Source organism: Papio anubis, chromosome 5, assembly GCF_008728515.1.
Source record: "Papio anubis isolate 15944 chromosome 5, Panubis1.0, whole genome shotgun sequence".
Lineage (NCBI taxonomy): Eukaryota > Metazoa > Chordata > Mammalia > Primates > Cercopithecidae > Papio > Papio anubis.
The window spans coordinates 116,875,551-116,899,164 of record NC_044980.1 but is presented as its reverse complement, the minus strand read 5'-3'; positions in this window follow the sequence as shown (position 1 = coordinate 116,899,164).

Here is a 23,614-nt window from a genome sequence, read left to right as displayed (position 1 = left end):
TACCATTTGGGCCATAAGACCCAGCAGATCCAATGGTGCTTGGAATGTTAGTCACAGATAGAGACCTGTTTGGAGTCTTTGGCAGACTGCAATAGGTAATCAGCACTGGCCTTTACGATTTGGGAGCAAAGCCCTGCTATCCTCTGCAGATAAATACTCTCCTTTTGAGAAGCAGCTTTTGCCAGCTATTAAGCCTTAATAGAGACAGAATGCTTGACCATGGGCCACCAAGTTAACACGCCATCTGAATTGCCCGTCATGAACTAAATGTTATCTGACTCACCAAGCCATAAGTTTCATGAAGAAATGGCCCAAATGCCCATGGTCTCCACACCTGCTACAATATATTCTTTCTCAATCCATACCTATGGTCTTAGGGGATTTTCCCTAAAATCAATGACTGTAGAGGCAAAACACTCAAGTCTGGATTGCAGATGGTCCTGTACAACATGTAGGCATCACCCCAAAATAGACATCTACAGCACTATAGTCCTTTATAGGACATTCCTAAAGGACAATGGTGAAGGGAAATCTCTACAGTGGACAGAACTTCAAGAAATGCACCTGGTTGTTCATTTACCTGGAAGGAGAAATGGCAGAAGTACAAGTATATATCAATTCATTATTTGTGTCTTATGTTTTAGCTGGATGGTCAGGAACTTGGAAGAAACATGATTCAAAAATTGGTGACAAGGAGGCTTGGAGAAGAGGCATATGCACCCACACACATCCTATTGGTTCTGCTTTTTTGGAGAACCTCTCTGAATGAGCAAAAATGTGAAGATATTGTGTGCTATGTGAATGCTCACCAAGGAGTAAATTCAGCAAAGGAGTATTTTAATAATGAAGTGTATAGACAATTCTTTCTGTGGATAATAGCCTCTGTTTTCAGCCACTTCTGCCATTGCCTGGTGGGCTCATGAACAAAGTGACCATGATGGTAAGGATGGACTCAGCAACATGGACTTCTATTCACCAAAGCTGACGTGACAACAGCCATCACCGAGTGATCAGTCTGCCGGCAGCCGAGACCAACACTGAGTCCCAATATGGCACCATCCTCTGGGGTGACCAGCTAGCCATCTAGTGGAAGGTTGATTATATTGGAGTGCTTCCATCATGGAAGGGGGAGTGGTTTGATCTTACCGGAATAGACACTCTAGATACAGAATTCCCTTCCTTGCATGCACTGATTCTGCCAAAACTACCGTCTGTGGACTTACAGGATTACTTATAAACCATCATGGCATTTCTCAGCATGGCTTCTGATCTAGTAACCCACCCACTTCACAGAAAGTAAAGAGTAGCAACAGGCACATGCTTATGGAATTCACTGGTCTTACTATGTTTTCTACCATCCTGAAGCAGCTAACTTGATAAAATGGTAGGATAGTCTTTTGAAGACTCAATTACAATGCCAGTTGGGTGACAATACCTTGCAGAACTTGGCCAATGTATTTCAGGAGGCTGTATATGCTCTAAATCAGCATTCAAGATCTGGTGCTGTTTCTCCCGTTGCCAGGATTCATGAGTACAGAAATCAAAGAAATGAATGGAAATGTGAGTGGCACCACTGATCATTACCCCTGGTGACACACTAGCATTTTATTTCCTGTCTCCAAGACCTCATACTCTGCTGGCCTTAGAGGTCTTAGTTCCAAAGGGAGAAATGTTTCCACCAGGAGACAAAAACAATGATTCTATTGAACTGGATGTTAAGACAGCCACTGGTCACTTTGGGTCCTCATGCTTCTGAATCAACAGGCAAAAAATTTACCTGTTTGTATACTGACTGATGTGATTGATCCTGATTACCAAGGGAAAATTGGCCTGCTACTACATAATGGAGAGAAGGAAGAGTATGTCTAAAATACAGGCGATCCCTTAGGGTATCTCTTAGTATTATCATGCCTTGTGATTAATGTTAATAGAAACCTGCAACATCACAATTCAGGCAGCACTATTAATGACCTAGATCCTTTAGGAATAGAAGTTTGTGTCACTCCACCAGGTAAAGGGCATAGTGGAGGAAGGTAGTTTAAATGCCAGCTAAAACCATGTGACCATTTTCAGAAATAAAAATAGAAATTGTTACAAGCCTTTCACCTTATTTTCTTATTTTTGTGGGTTTTTTGTTTTGTTTTGTTTTGAGACAGAGTCTCAATCTTTCACCCAGGCTAGAGTGCAGTGCTGTGATCTTGGCTCACTGAAACCTGTGCCTCCTGGGTTCAAAAAATTCTCATGCCTCAGCCTCCTGAGTAGCCAGAATTACAGAGGAATGTCACCACACCCAGCTAATTTTTGTACTTTAGTAGAGAAGGGGTTTTGCCATGTTGGCCAGGCTGGTTTCAAACACCTGACCTCAAGTGATCTACCTGCCCCAGCCTCCCAAAGTGCTGGGATCACAGCTGTCAGCTAACATGCCCTGCCTATTTTCTTATTTTGTTATAAATTTGTGTGTATGTATGTGTGTATGTGTAGGTGTGTTTGTGTGTATGTATGGCAAATATCTCTGTTTTCTTTTCTCTCCTCTTATCATAATGACATAAGACATATTAAGTAATAGCTACCTTTCCACTATAGTATTTAAGTTACAGGATATCAAAGAAAAGAGTGAACATTATCCAAGGACTTTGCATCCCTCTGGGGAAAGAGTTGTTTTTGTTTGTTTTTTTTTTTTTTGTCATACATTAGATAGTTGTATCACGTTAGATGGATACAATAAAAGTGTGACTTGTTATTGTTTTATTGTTTTTATTTTGGAGATTAAGTGTGTTGTAAGGAGAGGTGTATGACCGCCAATTTGACAAGAGGTGGACTGTGATGGTTAGTCTTATGTGTCAATTTGATTAGGCTATAGTACCCAGTTATTTATTGAAACACTAATCTAGGTGGTACTGCGAAGATATTTTTGTAGACAAGGTTACCCTCTACAATCAGTTGACTTTACATAAAAAAATTACCATCAATAATGTGGGTGGGCCTCATGCCAGCAGTTGCCTTATAAAAACAAAAGCTGAGGTATTGCCCAGAAAATAAGAAATTCTATCTCAAGACTCCTGCTTGAGTTTCCAGCCTACCAGCCTACCCTGCTGATTTTGGACTTGCCAGTCCCCATAATCAAATCCCTTAAAATTTGTCAGTCTGTCTGTCTATGTGTGTGTGTGTGTGTGTGTGTGTGTGTGTGTGTATATATATATATGTTCATATAATTGTATTATAGTTATACATTATATATTATATAGTTATATATAAACATTTACACACACACATACACACACAAACACCCTATTGATTCTGTTTCTTTAGAGAACCCTAACTGATATACATCTATAAATTATAGCTCTAAAATTAATTGCCCTTTTTTCTTCTTCTAATTTTATTAAATTTTATTTACAAAAATAAGACATGATTATTTTAACAAGTTCAACAATACAGGTTTATTGAAGTGAAGTGTTAATACTCTTCACTTATCTTCCCTCTAAACCTATTTCTATTTTTGTATGCCTTTCTATACTTTTCTTAATAAAACACATACATACACAAATGCACATTCATGTTCACATGTCTATAATTTATTTTGTTTTTTTTAAAGGTGGCTATAGCTATACTTATTTAACACTCTATAATTTGCTTTTTAAATTAAGCAATACATTATGTAACTGCCTCTAAACAAATACTTACAGGGCCCATTTTAAAATTGTTGCATACCAGTCACTATATTGACCATAACTTAACCAAACATTTCCTTATCAATAGCCTTTTGGGTTGTTTTAATAATTTTTGTAGTTTGAATATGACTGCATTAAACATATTTGTACTTGCAACTTTACCTACTAATTTTTTGTATATTTTCAAAATTGAGATTTCTAGGTCAATGGGTATTGATAGATTCTTTTCATAAAGGTTGTAGCAATTCATTATTCTACCAGCCAAGTATGTAGCCCTATATTTTCACCAGCACTGGATATTAGTTTTCAATGTGAAGAATAGAAAGTGAGATCTCGTTTATATTTTATTTTACATTTCCTTGCTACCAACATGTTGGACCATATATTCATATGGTTAAGAGGTGGTCGGCCTTTCTTTTTCTATTACTTGCTTCTTCATTTCATTTTCTATACAGCATTACTTTCCTTTATGTTTACTTACTAATAAAAAATAATTTATTTTTATGAGACAAGGCCTCACTTTGTTGCTCAGGCTGGAATGCAGTGGCATGATCATAGCTCACTACAGCCTCAGTCTCCTGGGTTCAAGCAATCCTCCCACCTTGGCCTCCTGAGTAGCTGGGGCTCCAGGTATATTCTACCATGATCAACTAATTTTTTTTTTATTTTTAATTTTTAGATATGGGGTCTCACTATGTTGCCCAGGCTGATCTCAAATTCCTGGGCTCAAGCGGCCTTTCCACCTCAGCCTCCCAAAGTGCTGGGATTACAGGCAAGAGACACTGTGCCTGGAATTTTTTGTTTGTTTGTTTTTAACAATCTCCAAGAACATTTCATTTTGCTGAATATGGCCTTTCAATTTACCTAAGGTGACCACAAGCATAAAGGAGTCGAGTCAATGTTTATATAGATTATTGCAGTTTATTGCACTCACACCACCACTTACCCCCAGGGAGAAAAACAAAGGACCAGCAAAAGGTGATGATGTGGTAGACTTTGAAATTTCTGTCAGTGGCACATCAACTAAAGAAATTCTAAAGAAAAATCATCTTGTCAATGTCTTCAAACTAGAAATGTATTTAGACTGCAATATAGATCTAATGCCCAGCTTGCAGAATTACAGAATTTTCCAATTTGGTGTTGCTCTAGGTTAAAAAACACCAGCTGAAAAATGTGAATTGGAATCATTTGCCATTCGTTCCTAATATAATGACTGATTTCCCACTCTGGATTCAGCAAGCTGCAGGCAATGGGTTTGAACTGAGTCCAGGTGGAAGGGGGCCAGACATATTAAATTTAAGGCCTCTATTGCACAACTCCCTACAGAAATTGTACAAATAATGTAGCTGAAGTGCTTTCTGCATGCTGTGTAACCCAACTCTTTTGGCAACCTGATTAATTCCTTGCCCTTTTCTGTAGTATGCACAGTTAGGAAGTATACTAAAAGGTGACAGAAACCATAATAGAAGCTGTCAAGTATTACATTCAAGACGTTATCCTCTTCATTTTCAGTTTAGAAAAAAAATTTTCAAAAAAAAAAAAGGCCTCATAAAGCTTGGACATAATAACTACTCCTCGGTGCTATTTTCCTTTTGTTAATACCACTAATGTTAGCAATAAATAAGTCCAGTCCCAGAGATGATTGCTATTCTAAATTTATGCTGTATTCTACAGAGCTGAATATAAATATATATGCAGACTTACTAAAAACTGTCTCAATTAATACAAAAAAAAAAACCTTTTAATTGTACCTACTCTAAGTTGGACCACCATATCAATGCGTATTTCTCTGTTTGTTTAAGTGTCTGCACAGCCTTCAGGGGTTAAACTTTCATTCACTGCCACCTGCTTTTTGTGCCTTTTCTCAAAAGGGGGAGTCTGTGAAACAAGGATAACTTTTGAGTGTAAATACTAAAAAACATTTAATCCAAGATTTGTGGTAACTCCAGTTTTAGTCTTCTCGAAGATGGAGATGTTAATATTGCCAAGGCTCCAGTGAGAACACGATGCCAAGAATGACACACCGAATTCTACTCAAGTCATCTAAAACTAAAGCTTGTCAAAAGCAACTAATGTGTTAAGTAGACACGATTTTTTTTTCCAAAATAAAAACAATTTAGAGGTATTCTCTATACTATTTTTTAACGTGTAAATTCTTTTTAAATTGCACACTAGGAACAAGGGGGTAGTTCAATAACTGGCTAATGAATTCTAATGTGTGACTTAGAAGTCAAATTGGCAAACACAGAGGGAATAGTGACTTGGTGCATTACCAATCTGGAGTACCTGAGAAGCTCAAACAAGGACTGTATTATAAATTCTGGGAGAACTTGGCACAGCACTGGAGTCAGAATATTTTGTCAGGCAACCTAGAGCCGGAATTGAATTTTCCTTTTGTTTTCTGGACTTTGATTTCTAAATGTTTCCTTAGAACAGGTACTTGGTTTAAATGGGATTTAAATAAATTCAGCTCCAGGAATTAGTAACCAATTTGCTTTTAAGGGTCATATTTTGTGTTTCACTTAATAGGTATCACATGTTTTCAGCTGGGCTTTTTTATATATATTGATGTCAGCTTAAGTGGAAAGAAATTCAAATAATCAAGCACCATAATACTTAGAGATTACCTCCATAAATCAGGCTTTGTTATAACATCAGTATATGCTTAGGATAGAATCATGTTGCATGCCATAAAGTATTTGTGTGTACGTGTGTCATTCATGTCTGAAAATAATTTTGGGAGGCAGCAGTCTAGTTGTTGGCCTGTTAATCTAAAAACAAACAAACAAAAACAAAAAAACACCTGACAATTAAATGGAAACAATTGTAGGGTTAATTGATAGGGGAAGACTAATAGGATTCTGGCTGTGCTTGGGATCATGATGTGACCTCTGAGATATCATGGATTGGAAACTGGAAAATATTTTAGATCTTGCACTTAAAAAAATATTTGAAGTGGCACCACATGCCAGAGTTAATCAGTGTCAAAACGTACTGCTTCAAGTCTTTGGAAAACATTAACTAAGAGGTAAGTGAAATAAAAATGTTTTCCTGTTTGTTATGGACTAAATTGTGTTTCCTCAAAATCAATATGTTGAATCCCCAACCCCCAATATAACTGTACTTGGGGATATGGCCTTTAAGGAGGTAATCAAGATTAAATGAGGTTTAAAAAAAAAAAAAAGGTAGAACCTTAATCCAATGTGACTGGTGTCCTTATAAAAGAGAGAGACACAAGAGAGCTTTCTCTCTTTTTCTCTCTCTGCGGGAGCACAAAGGAAAGGCCATGCGAGGACACAGGGAGAAGACAGCCCTCTACCAGTCGGGAAGGGAGCCCTCACCAGAAACTGAACTGGCCAGCACAATGGCCTTAGACTTGTAGCTCCAGAACTGTGAGGAAATAAATTTGTGTTATTGAAGCCACCCAGTCTGTGATTTTTTTTTTATCGCAGTACTAGCAAATTGATATACCTTCCATCTAGTTGCCTGAAAATAGGGTCTAAGGTACCACGTGTAAATAAAACATATCTGTGGTACCTGTGGTGCCAAAGCAGACATTTGGTATTTTTGTGGATTATCTGGGGACAGACACAGCTTTTACAGCTGGCTAGAAATTCTCCCGATAGTGTCTGAAGTGGTTGTAAGAGTCGTCAGAGTGAGTGGAGTGGACATTTGTTATTTTTGTTTGCCTACATTTATTTCTCCTTCCCCTCTAACATCACAATGGCTTTCCTAGAAGAAGTGAATCCTCTCTCACTGTTCTCGTGCTTCGTCCACATGATTTGGGTATGGCTGACTCTACTCCATGGCTCTAAGTTGGGCAGGTGACTCAGACCTGGAAGGAGGAGCACAGAAGCCCCTGCCAGAATGATTACTCAGGAGAGAACGTGTGACCATCACAGCCATTTAACATCTGCTCACACGCTTTCTCTGGAAGTACTGGGAAATAATCATGAAATTTCTGTTGGATTTACTAATATGAGAGCCTGTTAGTATGGAGCTACTGGGGACCATTTCTCAAGGAATTATGTCAAAACAGAGGAAGCCCAAGTCAAGAAGAGTCTAGTGTGTTTCTGAAAGCCCTGTTACAGGAGCAACATCCAGCGATTCTTGGGCCTAGACTTGGATTTTTCTACTACTATCGCTGATACATTAGCCCATTTTTGCATAAGCCTGCTTGAGTTGAATTTTAGGCTCTTGCAGAAGGAAGAGACATCTTGGTTATCACTACGGCTGACGCTTAAAAGAGAGATTTAAAATTTCAACTCAAATGCCCTCTCCCTTCTCGCAATCTATCCAAACTTCTATTAAGCTTTTATTAAGGCTGAGTTCAAGTTCTACATTCTCTGTGGGTGGCCTCCTCCTCTGGACTGTCATGTGAACTACACAGCAAGAGAGACAATGTAGAGGCACTGGGTTTTGCAACACATGTAGTCAATTACCTGGATGGAGGCTGGGGGCTGCCGGGAGTTTAAGGGCTACTTTTCAGAAATTTGTTTGTCGTTTATTAATTGTAGTGAGGTGAAAAATGTTCCCCTCTGCTGCAAATCTGTGTCAAACCAGATCCTCATAATGCTATTTGGAAATAAGATCTTTGCAGATGTAGTTATTTAAAAATCTCAAGATGAAATTATCCCAGATATAAGGTGGGCACTAAGTTCAATGACTGGTATCCTTATAAAAGAGGAGAGGACACAGAGACCCAAGAAGAAGGCCATGTGGAAAGAGAGGTAGAGGTTGGAGTTCTGTTTTCACAAGCCAAAGAACACGAGGAGCCACCATAAACTGGGAGAGGGAAGTAAGAATTCTCCCCTAAAGTCTTTGGAGGGAGCATAACCCTGCTGACGTCTTGATTTCAGACTTCTGGTGTTATGAGAAAATAATTTCTCGTTTTTTAGACACCAAATTTTTGATTATTTGTTATGGCATCCATAGGAAATGAATGCACCAGTGAAGCTATAAAGCTTGAGAAAGTGAGGAGAAAGTTGAAAACTCTACGAAATGACTTTGCTGGAGAAGGGGAAGTTCATGTCAAAGTTCATTAGCATTGAGATAAAAAAGATCAGTGCTATTTCCCATACACTGTACATTCTCCCTTGTGCCTTTAATCCTAATTAATCACATGCTGACCAGGCTTTGTATGTTATCTGATGGCCATTCTCAGGAAAAGCAAGGATTTGCTGAGCTTTTGCACTTTTCTGAGATGGGGAAGGCACTGAGAAAAAGGGAGCATGACGATTTTACCACAGAAATTCTGCAGTGTGATTTGGCATCACGACAATTTGGCCATCTGCTTCATGGAGGGAGTCCAGCACCATCAACGAGACAGTGTAATTTCTGTCACTTCTTAGAGAAGCATCCTTGTAACACAACTGTCCTTTGGTGGGTTCATTGTGTGGCAGTGTAAATTTTCATGACTAGGGTCATCGTCCATCCTGGTTTGCTTCAGACAGCCCCAATTTATGCCTGTTGTCCTAGCTGAATTAATTATAGCCCTCCCTTTTTCACTTTGAAAAGTGTCCCTGTTTCGATGATAAATTATATAGCCACCTTAGCTATGACACAATCTCTCATTAAAAAAAAAAAAAAAAAAAAAAAAGCTGTAAAGCTTTGCAAATTGATTTACTTTCATTTTCTTGCCAACTCCACAAGATTACTTACAATGTTTTGGAAATAGTAATTACATTTTTTTAAAGAGAATTTTGCCTGGGAGTTAGAAAAGGGAAGTTCAAAAAGGGAAGTCTGTGTTGTCTGTTTCCTAAAGACTGCTTCGCTCCCCCACAGCAGGTGCCCCCACCAGTTCCTACCTGCTCCTAGCTTTGGCAGTAGAGCAATGCCTCTATCCAGTGAAAGGAATCTGGCCGCTTCAGCAGGGTGACAACTGCACACATCCATATCTGCAAGGCAGGTGTAACCTGGCATTTTGCCCAAGCCTGGCCAGACAGCTTCATAAATCCTGCCCTTACCACAGCCCGAATTACTTTTCATGACACAAAGCCAAGCTGTGTTATTCACCTAATGCCCCGATTTACAGTTCCCAAGACAAAAGAACATACAGATAGAGTTTCAGGGCTCTGTTTGCCTTCACGTTTATCTAAAGGTCAGTTTCAGGTCACGCTCAAGAAACCTGATGAATGGTGGTGAATAAACCTAAAAATAAATTAAGTGCAAGTGGGAAACTTAAGCATTCCTTATTCTTGTGCCAAAAGAAAACTCAACCCAATTTACATTCTTTTAATATCTGAAATACGCAGCTGTTCTCTTATTCATGGCATAGTAGGGAATTATGCTCCCTTCAGCTCATGTGCATATGTGCATGTGTGTGCTTCCACATAAGGAACCCACATGTACACACATACATGCATACACACATCTCGGCACAGTTCCCATTTAGGTATTTGTTCTTTTGTCTTTAAGGACCTGAGTTCATGGAAGACTTGAGGGTCCTCAGAGTGAGAACTGTTCTTATCTGGAAGAGTGCTGTGGTTGCCCAGGAGTGCCACTCATGTCCTGCCAGACTCAGGGGCACTAGGATGTCAAGCAGAAATGTCATCACTATATGAACAAGAAAATGAGACCAAGAAATGCAGCTCCTTGGAGAGAGATAACTGCTCATATGCCAGATTCATGAAGGTGAAGGTTGAGCAGTTAACCTGAAGAATGCTTCATGCAAGTAGGCTTAGAACTGCAGAACGAGAAAGTGCTGGAGCCCCACCAACTAAAAATGCCTCTGCAGAAACCTCAAGACCCCAACAATCCATTGCTGAGTTGTTGACCACGACAGGGCTTCTAGAGCAGCACTTAATTTACCCTCCGGTGAAGGGTGTTTCTAAGGAAAACGATAGACAACAACAAAAAACCCACCTTCTCTCCTTCAGAAAACTGCAATAGACTTTGAGACTTACCCTACTATGCTGTATTTTTCCATATGTAAACTTTCTCTATGATGTAGATTTTCCCTTCCTCCCACTCCATCCCCAAACCCCCAGCCTCACTTTTCTATTCACAAGATTAGGACAGAAATTATACTAAGAGAAGTAAGACACTGCTTGAGAAGAAACACACTGAGCCCATCACAATTCATAGTGGGTTTGTAAATTCCAGCTGCCTCTGTTAGGGTTACAGGAGAAGCCCAGAGTTGTTTCTAAAGACAAAGTCAAGTAAGACTCATCACTGTCAATCTTCTGAATGCAAAGAGCAAGTATGGCAGATGAATGTGTTTCTGTGACTGGTTTGACAAACCTGCCATATGGTTTGTGGACAGTAGCATTTGGACAACTGAGGTAAAAAGGAGTCTTATGGCACCATCAGCAGCCACATTTGCTCACCCACACCCTCTCAGCTCTCACTTGTCCCATACGTGCAGATGGGGCCCTACTGCAAGACTTTTTGGCTTTCCTCCCAACAGCTTCCATTGACTTACAAAGAGTGCAGGCTGGAAGCACTGGGATTTCATTCCCCCAGAGAGCGGCCAATGGCACATGGGAGTTGGTGGATATATACCCCTGTGGTGAGAACTCTGAGATGTGTTTTACACTGGCTCCCAACAGTCCCCAGTGGGGTGATGCCCCCATTGCCCACCATGATAACTGGCTCAGTAAGGCACCGTTTAGTGGCTTTACCTTCCCTCTCTCATATCCCCATCCCACTACAGGTGCTACTTGGATCCCCTCACAAATAAAGCACTTGCATTAAAATTCTTGCTTGGAGTCATATCCTGGAGGATCCCAGCCTAAGAAAGCTCAATGTGAGACTATCTGTGAAAAGGCAGGTGGAACTACATAAAGTATGTGACTTGTCTCTGAAGAGCGATCCCCATAGGGCATTTGGAAATGGCACAGAGGATGTGCCCTGGAGTACCCACATGTATTGATGGAAGTTATAGAATGTGAACTTTAGATGCAAATGTACCAGTAAAAATTGCATTGTTTGTGTGCATGTGCAAGCCAGGGAGTGGGGATTGTGGGGAGAAACTAGGAGGTAAGGATGTCTCATCTTCCATTATTATTAGGATTATGACTGAGAAGACAAAGCATCACTTTGAGATTTCTCTGTGTGTTTGAAAAGGCGGATGAATGTTAATGTATTCCAGGAAGTACTGAACACCAACTTGAAGCTTTTATCTGCTTTTCTTTGCTCTAATTTCTAAAGCAAAAATGCCTTTCCTCCAAATACTCTATTAAAAGAACTTATGAAATTAATGAAACATATCATTACTTTTACAATGGCCAAATTGTAGATTTGTCACAGTACAGAGATGGAAACTCATTAAGTTATTGTGTTTCTGCCTCACATTTTATAGTGTATTAAAAGAGAAAGAATTTTCCAAACCCACCAAACCTTCTTTTTTTCTATTGTCTTTCCACAACTTCTTTTATAGTTCAAGCTGCAAATCATCTGACTTATCTCTCTATGCCTATAGTATCAGTAGAACAGAAATTAAGAATAGCTGTGGCTGAAAATGAGAATCTCAATTTGGGGTTGTAAATTTCATGCTTTATTTGAGAACTAGGATAGAGTTGACAAGTCTTTCCATCCTTTGAAAGCAGATGAGTAGAGCAGCATTCTTCTTTTATCATCCTGTCAAACTCCGTCCCTCATATCTTTCAGGGAAACTGTGAATTATTTATCCCACTGGGTTTGGGCATTTTAGCAAACATCAGCACTGTTGCAGTGTGAAGCCAAGCTGATCGTTCAGTTACCCTCTGTATTATACTGAACAATGCGACATCTTTTGGTTAGATGCTATGTATACAGGAAAGAATGATATGAGAAATGGAGCGTGAATCAAAGTAGAATCCATCAGTTCTCCTTCTAGACTCTACTCCTGCACTTAATTAACTACAATTACATTCTTTGCAAGAACAAGAAAATCTTCTCATGCTTATCCAAATGAACACTTCTTAGTTTCCTTTTATTTTCAGACTGAGTTTGCATTATAAAAATTACTGCACAGGGACAATTTGAAAAGAATTATTTTTAAACCTTCACAAACTTTTTTTCACCTTGAAAAAAAATAAAGCATACAGAATTTATCATGAGGCACTTACAGAAAAAGCATCTTTCTGATCTTGATCATGAAGTTACGTGCTTCTTGTCATATCCTGGAAAGTCATCTAGGAAACGACCTGTTGAGGGAGAAATACATTTCCTTTGACTCTTTCCCACATTCTCTTGGGTAACTTTCAGTTATTCTTTGTCTCAGTCAGGATTCTCTAGAGAAACAGAACCTTTTATATATACATATTAATGGAGAGAGATTGATTTATATTTATGTTCCCTCAATTATATGTATATATTGGAGATATGTATATAAAGAGAGAGAAAGAAAAAGAGATATTTATTTTAAGGAATTGGCTCATGTGATTCTGGGAGTTGGCAGGTCTGAAAAATATAGGGCTGGCTAGCAGGCTAAAGACTCAGGCAGGATTTCTGTGTTATGGTCTTGAGGCAAAATTCCTTTTTCTCTGGGAAGCCTCAGTTTTTGCTTTTATGGCCTTCAACTGATCAGATGAGGCTCACCCACATTATGAAGGATAAGCTGCTTTACTTAAAGTCAACTGATTATAAATTTTATTTATTTATTTATTTTTGTTTTTTTGGTGACAAGGTTTTGGTTTTTCATCCACAATGGAATGCAGTGGTGTGATGATCATTACTCATAGCAATCTTGATCTCCTGGGCTCAAGAAATCCTCCTACTTCAGCCTCCCAAGTAGCTGGGATTATAGGTACATGACACCACGCCTGGCTAATTTTTATTTTTATTTTTGTTGAGTCAGTGGTTCACCATGTTCCCTGGGCTGGTCTTGAACTCTTTGGTTCAAGTGACCTTCCTGCCTCGGCCTCTCAAAATGCTGGGATTACAGGTACGAGCCACTCTGCCCAGCTGATTGTGAATGTTAATCATATCCACAGATACTTTCATGGAAACATTTAGACTAGTGTTTGGTCAAGCAACTGGACACCCCAGCCTAGCCAAATTGACATAAAATTTACCATCACATCCCTCAAAAGGAAATAATTGCCTTCATGCCCAATGTTGCATTAGAAAAAACATGATATTCTGAATGAGAAAAACTTGGATTCAAAGTCTAGGTCTGCAACCTACTGTATATCTTTGGACAAGTGTAAAACTTTTTGAGCCTCAGTTTTCTTATTTATAACACTATGTAATCAATGAATATTATTTCTATTACAAGACACAGAAAACTCAATCCAGTCAAGCTCAAGAAAACAAAAGGGGGATATATTGGCTTAAGTGCCTAAAATCAGTGTTGGACTGAATTCAGGGTTCAGTTTGATTCAGAATGCAAAAGATATCATGAATATTCAGTTAGGGTCTCATTTATCTTTCCCATATATCAGTTCCTCTTGCTCTGTGTTGGTTCCATTCTCATATAGACTCTCTCTCTGTGGAGGCAAGTCACTTCTAGCAGCTTCGGTCTATGACCTTTGAGGTTAAAGACCACCTTTCAGCTTTCCAAAGACATGCCATTACTAACCACTTTCTGTGTCCCAGGGCATAAAGTGTTACATCATAGGTGAGGTTGACACAAACTATTTCCTGGAGCTGCAGATAGAGCTCTGTCATACTCTGTTTTGTGTTGCTATAACAAAATATGGAGATTGGGTAATTTATAAGAACAGAAATTTATTTCTCAGAGTTCTGTAGGCTGAGAAGTCTAAGATCAAGCTGCTAGCAGGTTCAATTGTCTGATGAGGACTGCTGTCTGTTCCCAAGATAGTGCCTTATTACTATTTCCTCCAGAGGGGAGGAATGCTGTGTCCTCATGTGGCAGAAGGCAGAAGGGCATGCTAGCCAAATGCTGCGTGAAGCTGTTTTTGTAAGGGACTTAATCCCATTCACAGAGGAGGAACTCTCATGGCCTGATCATTTCTTAAATACCCCACTTCTTAATACTATCACATTGGCAACACCTGAATTTTGTAGAGGGCACACACACACAAACCATAGCAAGCCCCACTCAAACAGACGGACAGAGAGCAGAGCCTGCTTATCCAAGAAAAGGAAATACATACTAGGGTGGCAAAGACAAATGTCCACTGCATGATAATGCTAGTACTTAACTCACAGAGTGGTTATCGGGACTTAAGGTGTGTTTGTAAAGCCCATAGAGAATTGCAGAATTCTATGAATGGCGGGTATTGTATTTGATATGTTTCTATTGGTACAAACTTGGGAGAATTCTGAACTGTACAGACTTTGTAGCATTGTAAAAACACTGCTTCCATCTTAGCTTTGACTCTCCCAGGTTTTTCCCTTTCTTACTCACTATGTTTTTCTGAAAGAATTGGCCTTAGAATAGTTCACTGAGGTTCAGTCTCTTTCCAGTCAAATGTGCTCTGATTTATGTAGCTAACTAAGTACCTGGCTAAATAGTCTCAGGCATTGGAGCACACTGTATTAGGTCAGGAATACAAATATATATTTTAGGAAAAAAATTTCACGTGAATTTTTAAAAATGATGAGCTATTAGAAGATTTATCATAGATAGTCTTATCGAAAGATAGCCAACATCATCTTGATATATCATTTTTATGTAATCAAGTTGTCCTAAAGAAAATGAATAGAAGTGATTTGAAGTGAAATTTCGACAAATTGAAATGATAGTAGGATAATTTTTAGTTAAAATTTAAATGATGGGAGTTACAAGCAGGAAAAAAAAAAAAAAAACCGTAATGGAAATTCTGAAAGATTCTATAATCAACTTATCTTGCATGGCAGAATTAAAAGCAATTAATGAAACAGATTGGCTCTTGGGGTAAAGTTAAACACTACTCTAAGCTCCTTATTTCATTGTTTTAGTTCTATGCCCAGACTTTCTTCTTTCTTCTTCTGTCTAACTTCTTTTTCATCATTTTTATACTCTATTTTCAATGAAACTTTTGGGCTTGTCAATGGCATCTGTGCTTGTAACTTAATTCAGTCTGCCTTGGGGCAAAACAAAGTCGTGTGTGTGCGTGTATACACACACAGTGGTGATAGTGGTGAGGTGATATTGGAGATGTTGGAATTAGAGATTCTGAAAATAGAAGTTATTCTATTGGCAAAATCATTTTAAGCACATTGGAATTGGAAGAGATTGTCAGGAAAGAATATCCCTAAAAATCCGCCGTGGCAATCCAAGTACCAAATAAAATCTTGGATCCTAGCTTTGATGGAGACTGGGAATGTTGTTATTATTAATATAAAACAGAGTGTTCAATTCTTGTAACTGCATCTTAAAGAATGGGAAAATCACTATTAGGAGAGAGAAAATAAGATGAGGTAGCAAAAGACAATTAACTCCTAAGAAGGGATTTATAATAGCCACATAAAATTTGTGCCCAAGTATTTCTGAATAGTTTTTCAAGTCATTCTATTTTGGTTTTAATACCAATTTTTTTGAAAGTTGAGGATATTTGCACAGTCAAATTTTTTTTGTGCTATGCCAACAACCTGGATAGACAGTTGAGGATTACTTCTCATTCTTTGGCTGCTGGCATTAGCCTTCAGTGGGTAGGGGAGGCAAATGTACTGAAATACTGACTTGGAAAAACACTAGAAATTTTTGAACAAATATTTAGTGGTAAGTCACATTTCAGCCCTCTCAATTCTGGCAGAGTTCCACGTACATGGAACTAAAGGAAAATGGAATACAAATCAAGTGAGAGAGAAAAGAAGAAAAACTATTCAAGCCAAAGACTGTGTAGGTATTATAAGAGTGGTATTTACTTTCTCATCTACATCTTCAATCATAAACAATGATTCATTTAAATGATGATCACTCCTTAAAATGTTAATCTTCTAGTAAGCACTCCCAATTCTTTGTATTTTTCTAAACATCACAGCAAGATTTTTGTCCATCAATACTGTTACAGGTCATCAGTATGAGCATAAGCCAACTTGGCTGCAGCACCTTTAATTCGAGCTAACCAGAGAGGTTAATATACTGATGATAATTGAATTTACCCATGAACATCACTGCCATCTAGACAGAAAGACAGAAAATGATTTTTTAATATCAACAATAATATTTATGGAGTGTTTGCTAAAGACTATGTTTTCCAGAGATTATTCCAATCAGTATGTATATAACAACCCTCTCGAGTAAGTGTAATTACCCCCAGTTTTTCAGATGACGAAACTGAGCCTCCAATAGATGAAAGTAACCCGGCTACTAACAGAAATTCATCCCGAGACTTCTGGCTCCAAAGCCATATTTTTAACCACTCGTGCTATAATCAGGGGTGAACCTTGGTTGATACTTGATTTTTAAACAAATTGACATTCTTATGCCCTGTTTTGCAGATGAGACAAGTCGGTAGCCACTTTAAAGTCATCACACTCTTCTTAAGCTGCGGAGTGAGGAATAGAAGTGTCTTTTCCAATTGACCTGAATGCATTGTTGGCCTACTTACTGAGTGTTTTCATTGCAGCTCCCCCCATTTATGTTTTATTGACAATTTTCCTTTTCTGGAATGTAATCTTGGTCAGATTTCTTAACTTTCCAGCCAACTTTGGTTCAAGACATTCTCAGGAGTTTTTGTAAAACTTGATTTTGTTCATTTTATAAAATCAGTCTCAAACTCAATTCTGAGCTTATTTTCTTTTCCTAATCCTTCCCCTCTCGCCTCATTTATGCTCACCCACCTACTCCACCAGAACCAGTCTTGGTTTCATTTTAATGGCTTGAATTGGGTGGGGGAGAGGTATGATCTATTCCTTACTTTCTCTCGTAGACCTTCCTTGCAATCTTTCTGGGCTGCCTTTTTGTTCAGCGTCAATGAGGAAGAGGAGACTACTTATGAGGCCACAGTATGTCATTCATGGAAATGTCTCTGGACTGCTCTAGTTTAATCTGGTTCTATTTGATACTGGAGGCTATGGTTGATTCACAGTCTGCTTATTTATTGGAATAAATATTCTTCCCCACAGCCTTCTCTATTGCTAAACAACCCCCTTTCCCTCAAAAGGGCAGTGAGCTGCCTCATCCATCTCTGCCAATGCCAATCAGTATATGCCATAATCCATTTCCTGAGTTGAGGATCCCTATGCTTAGCCCAGTGGCCACATGATCTCTACTCTCTGTTCCCACACTTTGTCATCCTAAACTCTCTAACACAGGAAGGCATAGTACCTTCTGTGGTACTTTTCTGTATTGTGGGGCTAGTGAAAACTGGGAGGGCACCTTCCTCTTTCCAGGCACCTGGCATTATAGTTCTCCCAAACCTTGATGCAAGAAACTATTCCAGCAGGCCTCCCACTTTTAAGAATCTCTAGACAAGGCTTTGTATTTAAGTATTCTCCAGAATGTAATGACACCCACTCCAAGCACCCCTTTCTCTTCCCCATAGGGCAGAGGGCATGATGGTTACTTATAATGACAACCTTCTAGAAACTGAGGCTTCCAAACATTTTTCCCAAAAAATGTTGTCATCACACTCCATTCTGGTGGTAGCATCACCCATCCAGGGGATGAGATGCTAGTCTCCCATTCTTTCTGCAACTCATCCTTTCTCTGTGACTCTTTGGGACTGTCCCCACTCCTCCCCATAAACAGTTCTCTGGAAGAAAGCACTCTTTCCACAAATATTAAACTCAGAGTCCAACCATATTGCTCTCTTTCTTGTATTAACCAAAGTGGGGATGAAGGCAATCATGTTGGTAGTGGGAACATACCAGTGCCTCTCCTAGCAGGTTCCACAGGCAAACAACTGGTCTCAGTTGCTGAGGGCTCACTGGTGTCTTGCCAACTTAGATTGTAGTCTCACTAGCAACCTGGCCCTCAACTTTGGGCCAATTAAAAGATGTAGAAAAATCCAATTTGCCATCTTGTAACATGAACATACACGTTTCATTTTGTACTTCAGTACTTGAGCGTTTAGAGGATTTCCCAAGGAATTGTTCTCTAAGCCTGGTCACGTCAATCAGGAAAAAGCTACTAGATATTTGCCTAATAAGATACATACTTTAGGGGCCTGTTCACTCTTTGAAAAAAGATTTTAGGAGGGTAGATGAGCCACAAGGCTAGATTTACTGTGTTTTAGTTTATTTTAAAATAATCAACAATCTAATAACAGTGACACTAAATGGAAAGGTTATTCTTGTTTATTCATGAAGGCCTTAAAGCATGTCTTTTTTTTTTTTTTTGAGACGGAGTCTCGCGCTGTGTCACCCAGGCTGGAGTGCAGTGGCGCGATCTCGGCTCACTGCAAGCTCCGCCTCCCAGGTTCAGGCCATTCTCCTGCCTCAGCCTCCGAGTAGCTGGGACTACAGGCGCCCGCCACCACGCCCGGCTAGTTTTTTGTATTTTTAGTAGAGATGGGGTTTCACCATGTTAGCCAGGATGGTCTCGATCTCCTGACCTTGTGATCCGCCCGCCTCGGCCTCCCAAAGTGCTGGGATTACAGGCTTGAGCCACCGCGCCCGGCCAAAGCATGTCTTTAAATCAAATAGACTTTAGCTCTATTCACTAGCATTATTTTTCAGAGGATATACAAATAGATTCTTTAGATGTGATTAAATGTGCACCTAAAGCTGGTTTTTGTTTTTTATTATGCTCAACTCCAACTTAAGTTACTATGGCCCAAGAAAACATGCCAAAGACTACAGGCCTATACTCCCAATAGCTTCTTCATTAGCTTTTCTATATTGTCAACCTAAAACTACTTACCTTGAAGTTTATGAGACTTCCACATACTTTCTAAATATAATCTTCCACTAATCAAATCCACTGTTTTAGATTTTTCTCATCCTTTGGGTAATTTGGCTTTCAGAAATAATCAAAGAAGAGTACAAAAATCTGAATATTTTGTAGGTAAAGTTTCACCTAGTGAAACTCCCTTGTTTCACTAGGGACCATGGATATGTTTTCCTCTATGATCTGTCTATTCAAACTCTTGCTTTCCATTAGGATATAGGTCAAATGTCATCACCACTGCTAGTAAGTAGAACCCACCTCTCTGACTAGGTTAGTGAAGTTCAAATGGAAGTAAAGTACAAAATATTTATTGAAAAAGTGTGTGAGTCATAGGAGTCACTACAATCCTTTAGAAAGAAAGATGAACATGTGTATAGCTGCATGGCATTTTTGTCTTATTGTTGATGCTTTTTTAAAAAAAATTACCCTATAAATAAAAATAAGATGGAGTACAAAACAACTAATCAGAATTTGTAAAGACTTGCAGAAAAGAGACAAGAAAATAACAGACTGCTTGAAAGACAAGAAAGGGGATTAAAAAGAATAAGAAAACATAAAATAAAAAATTACAAAGAAAGAAAACTTAATTTTTATTCACATTGGAGTAGTTTTACATAAACTATAAAAGAAGATAGGAACATTAAATAGATTATTGATTTTAATAGGAAAAAACTAAGGAAAACAGGGAAAGGAGGTTAATCAAATCCTGTTAAAAATAGTTAGAATGTTTGAAAATTTAAAAATTTATAAATTTATGACTGCAAAGTAAACGAGCAGTCAGTAAAAATAGTACCAAGTAAATGTTTTTAATTCAGAGAAAATTAAATATATGTAGAATATACCTGTTAAATATAGACAAGGAACAAAAATGGCATTGTTATTAAATACTAAAGAAGAAGACAACTCAAATTGTTGCGGATGGTTGGGCAGGAGTTCAAAGAAGTCTATTTATGTCTGCCATTGTATAAGATCCCTCCTTGTCTTCGGGAATCCAGAGCTGGTTTTGTTTAATGAGTATCATTTAAATTCCAAGAATAATAATAATATAATACATTTGAAGAAAATAAAGCTGTAACCTAAGAACACAAAGAGATTATTGTCAAATGATGGACAGCAGTAAGACAGAATCTCCAGTATTTCAACTGGAAATGTACCAGGTGTGTTAACCTTTGAAGAAAAAAAACAAAAAATAAGTGTTTATTTTGATCAGGTGTCTATGTTAACCACCAGGGGGAATTTTTTAAATGTCTTTTTATCTTACTCTCGTTTTTGTTGCTGTTGTTGTTAGAAAAGCACAATATGACTAATAGAAAGCCTAGAAATATAGTCAAATACAGTTTTCTCTTAAACATATAAAAACAATTCTAAAAGTTCTGTCTTCTGCCCCATTTTCTAAGTAATACATTGTAACTGGTATGTCTTTAAATACTCAGTAAAATTCAGTTGAATAACCTATCTCCCACTATTTTTGGGAAATCAGATTGTTTTTACTCTTACTAAACAATAACAACAACCGCACAGCAAAACAACAAAATGCTCAGATTTTTGTACTCTTCTTTGATTATTTCTGAAAGCCAAATTACCCAAAGGATGAGAAAAATCTAAATGTCTTTCAGATTTTTACCTTAGTTTACGTACATATTCATAAAAATCTCAATTTGGTGTTTGATTGAGAAAGGTTTACTATTTTCTGAGACTTTTCAGAGTAATTTGAAAATAACTGAACTATGTGAGGAACCCGGATGCCTGACTACACGTAGCATTCCCTCATCTCTGTTTCTCTTCACTCCAGTAGACAGGTTTATTAGGATCTTTTGGAGGGTGTGCCCATTAGCAAATATTCCTCTTCAGAAAAGGGCAGGGTTAATTTTACCTGGACGCACAAGATATAACACTGTCTATGTCTCAACATTTTTGCTTGTGGATAGTAGTACCCCGGATTTCACAGTTAAAATAGGTTTTGATCCCCCTGGCTTTTAAAATATGCTATTGATCATTAAAATGGAAGTCTTGAAAGGTGTATTCAAATTCATTAATTACCTGTAATTTCCTCTGAAATTAGGTATTCGAAAACACAGGAAGTTCAATGATGTAAGTTAAAAAGTTGTGTCTTTAAAAGATGTGTCCAAAAGCATCATTATATAACCAGATTATGGGATATGTGTAATTTTAAAATGCCCAGAATTAATTTGTCATGAACATAACAAATTAGAAAAACCATATATCGCTTCTATGTTCCACCAGAATATGTTTTGGACCTTAGTTTGTCCTAAAATATAAATTCAGAGATAACTTTGTACTCAGTGAAATTTCCACTTAACTCCAATCCTTTGACACATAAGGTTTTGGCAAAAAGGCAAGACATTCTAAAATAAGACCAGTTACGCTCAAAAACCACAAGACCTACACTACAAAATTCTCTCCTCAGAACTACCAAAATGCTAACAGTCCTGTCTTCCTAAGATTGGTCATTGTTAGTTGGTTGATTAATAATGAATTCAGGAGTCATTAGAGTAACAGGAAAGTGAAAGCAATTATTCAGGTATTTTAAACTAAAATAAAGAAACATTTTGCTATGAAGGGATATAGGATGAAAAGAAACTCCATGCAACCCATTATATAATTGCTCATATCTATACTTCAGGAAGCTCCTGTCTTTGTGTCTCTTGTCTCATATTGAGGCTTCTTTCAGCCAGTTTGATTTCCTGCCCTACTGTCTACCTCTCCTACCTATTTATCTTCTTTCCCATGTGTAAAGCCCACTTACACATTCCTCCAGACTCCCCTCTCGTTTCTTATTCTTTGGAAAGCTGTACATTTTCCTGCTGCAAGTCCTTGCGTGTATTTTCTTTTTCTTATTATTATGTGAATCTCAAGACATTGCAAAAATTCCCTGTGTTTTTCTGTAGAGTGGAGTAAATCATCAGTTAGATGGAGAATGTTTGACCTTTCTAGGTGAAAGACGACTCCCATCTTGAAGAAAAAAAGTCTCTTATGAATTTTCTGTCTTGTATTTCTAACTGCACAAGCAACTATCTAATTTCTTAGACCAGTGAAAATTAAGATGTGAATTAACAAGTATGTTGATATAGCAAGTTATAAAAAGCAAGATCTCTGCTAAAATTAAGAGAATGTTATAACCTGATCTGCTTGTATTAGAAGAACTTTAGTTTTGCTGGATGTAGAGACCATATTTTCATAGAACATTTTGCATCTTTTATGTCCACTATGGGTGAGCTCTTTCAAGAAAGCTGGCTCATAAGGTTACTTCAATGCTTTTGAAATTCAAGATGCACAGCGAACTTTGCCAAACAGAGTACTATCTAGTTCAATGATCAAACACTGTGTATTTGGAAAGCAGAGCTGAATGTCTGCTAATTGTTTGCCTACATTCATGACAACCAGGTATAGCATTATCAGAATCTTTTTTGATATGATTTATTGCTTTCATTTCTTCTTTCTGAATAATTAATTCTCTACATATTTACCTGTAAGGTTTATTCCACCAAAAACCATGTTGATAAAAATCATCTCTCCTGCAGGAGCTGGATCAAAAAAAATCTTCATAAGCACATGTTCTGAAATTTACATCAATTGTGAATTTCAGGACAAATTCCTTTGGTGATGTTCTGATCTCCTATGGATAGTACATTAAGCCAATCATATAAATTGATGTATTGATTTTATGCCTGTCTGGCAATCCTTTTTTGCAAGTTTGCTCTTATTAATTCCCAGTTTCACTCTCTTTTTTCCCTCAGTTGCTAAATTGTCATACAATTATTATCATATTTAAGAAATAAATACTAAGACTATGGGTCACAAATAGGCAGTCTGTTGACTGAATCCAGCATGTAGGCATGTTTTATTTGGCTTGTAGCACATTGAAAAACATTTTTATAAGTCACCAAAAAAATCGAAATCTCCTAGCTTTGTCTTGAAAAATTCAAAGAGCTGCCAATCCTCAGCCCACTTCGACGTATGCTGCATGGTAGCTGCCTGCATTAGATGAAGCCAGGATTCTCCAGTTGAATCTTGCCAGCTCTCACCTCATCCTTCCCACTCATTAATTGACCATCTGTCCCCTGTAGGTTTGCATAGGCTAGTCCTGATTTTGAATACTTGGAGAGGCTTGGATAGAAGTCCCAAAAGTAAATCATAATTTTTAAAGTAGTCCAGGCTTTTCCAATTAGCATAAGTATGATAGTGCTGACATGAATCTTCATTTATGTCAGTAATT